Source organism: Gossypium arboreum, chromosome 1 (assembly GCF_025698485.1).
Source record: "Gossypium arboreum isolate Shixiya-1 chromosome 1, ASM2569848v2, whole genome shotgun sequence".
Taxonomy (NCBI): domain Eukaryota; kingdom Viridiplantae; phylum Streptophyta; class Magnoliopsida; order Malvales; family Malvaceae; genus Gossypium; species Gossypium arboreum.
The window spans coordinates 11,951,250-11,954,000 of NC_069070.1; positions in this window are offsets into that span (position 1 = coordinate 11,951,250).

Here is a 2,751-nt window from a genome sequence, read left to right on the forward strand (position 1 = left end):
AATTATACTATCTTCAATTCTGTTCAATTTAATCTTCTATCTCACCTTTTTGTACCGAATTATAAACGAACAAAATTTCAATTAAACATATTTAAAATTATAATTTTAAATACATAAAAATTTAACACAAACATACTGTATGAACTTACCTAATACAACCAACAAGCAAATTTGCTTGTAGGGACTATTTTGCAATTTTCCTTTTTTCTCGATTTTCCTCTGCACAGTTCAATCGTTGATCTATAAAATAATTAAATTAAATTTATTAAATTAAAATATATTATCATATTTATTTTTACGTATATGACATAATTTCTATTTTACAAAATTTTCCTAAACTTTTATACCTTGTTTAATTTAGTCCCTAAAATTGAAACTATTAAAAATTTCACATTAAGCCCCAATACACATAATCAATTCTAATTTCATCCATAATTAGCCTTCAATCATTTAAAAATTACAATATTTTCATGCTAAGTTTAACATATTTACATATTGCTCCTTAAATGCAAAACTAACAAAATTCACTTAACAAATTAGTCTTAAAACATTTCCTAGCTTCAAAATCTTCCATTTAACATCAAGAACATCCAAAAATCATCAATGATAATTTTTACAAACTTTAACAGTTTTGAAAACGGAGATACGAGTTAGCTGGACCTAATTACAATGATCTCAAAAACATAAAAATCACTAAAAATGGCTGAAAAAATAGATACCATGCACACCAAATAGACTTGGCCGGAAGCTCCCCAAGGTTAGCAATGGAGTTTTTGGTTTCGAAAAAAAGAAATAAAGAAGATGATAGTTGTTTTATTATTTTATCTTAGTTTATCTTTTATTTAATTACCAAAACGCCATTAATTATACATATTTGTAATCTAAAATACGTATGTTTACCGTCTACTATCTTGAATATGGTTAAATTGCCATATGGATCCATTCAATTACGAATTTGCACTCAATTAATGCTTTTAAATTTATAACGATTAACTTTTGCATCTTTTACGATTTAGTCATTTTTCCTTAATTAACTATTCAAACATCAATTCATTTATACTAAAACTCATTAAATATTTAATAAAAATATTTACGATCTTAGTTTATGAAAACGCGATCTCGATACCTCATTTTTAAAAATCACTTGAATTTCGATACGTTCCACTTATATCTTGACTAATTGACTAATTCAATAAAATTAATTAAATCACGTTTTACTATAATACTATTTTTAATTCGTAAATATTAAATAGATAATATTTACTAACTTACTTATCGAAATTGTGGTCTCGAAACCACTATTTTCGACACAATTATTTTTGACACTACTGACAAATGGACTATTACATAGCATGCATGACACTTAATTTAATTCTAGGATGTTGAAATATGAATTTTAATTATTTATGTATAAAATTTGATTTTAATTAAATTATAACTAAGTTGAATATCACTTTTTCATTGCTAGATTGTAATTAAAATTATGAGTAATAAATAAATGGAAAATTAACTAAGTTTTTCTTAAAAGTGGCCACCTTTACTTAGGAAAGTTAAACTAAATCGATTTTGATAACTCGTGAACTTTTCTGAAAATAGACTAAGTTTTCTACAATGTTTAACATAATTGTTTTATAAACTCCGATAACTTTGCTAGGCCATTTTGAGGATTAATGTAATCTTTTGAATTTGGGTCTAACGTCTGGGTCGAGTTGGGGAGGTTATATAGAGACCAAACCATGAAGACCAATTGAGTTAAGAGTGAAGGCTTGAAGATTGGTTACGTGTAGTTCAAGTTTGGTTACTTGTGGAACAAGTAAAAACACTTTCTATACTTAAAGACTTTGAATTACACCAAGATTTTATGGAAGCATCATTCTATGTTGATTGTTATCTTTAATTTATAGAAAATTGATTAAACTATAATTCTTATGTAAACAAAACTTAAGTAACATAAAAATTTAAGTTTTGTCTAGGTTAAAAAGATACCGAGAGTTAACTGAGAGATTGAGAGAATACAAATTTGTTCAAGATAGGAATATTTTATGCGTGCATTGTTCTTTGTAAGCAACCAAGAGAATCTCTTTTATTACAAAATTAAACTTTCGAGGGGGAAATTTAGTGGGAGAGTGATCTAATCTTTATACAACAGTCATATTATTAAATTGGTGAGAGTTAGACCAATTTTAGGACTTAAATCTTTCTATGCATATCTAGATATTTGGGATTCAACCCCACCATTTTAGCTCTGATTTTGTTTGATGATTCGAGGTTGGCAAGTGATAGATGTTAGGGTGGGTGTATGAGGAGGATCTGATGGCCGGAGTTACTTTTATGTCCATTGCTTTCTGGATTCATTGTTATGATTTCGATATTCATTCAATGATAATGTTATTTTTGCTTTAAAAAAAAATAAATACCACTCACTTTAGTGCATTACAATAGTTAAATAATCAAATGAAACTTCTTATATATGACGGTGCCACGAGAGCGACTTAAGTGAGTGCTTCTCACCAACCTCATTCTCCACCTGTCATTGGGGACTTATCTTGCCCAATTAGTTCACGCCTATTCATTCAATCATCAGCCACTAAAAATCATTTCATTCACAATGAATGCAATTTAAATTTTAAATACTGCGGTCCCCGCTTATGCTGGGGTCTATAATTTACTTCTATGAAATTTTAGTTAGTTAACACAAAATTATAAATTAAATTTTATTAAATAATATTTTTATTCAAATTAATATTTTGA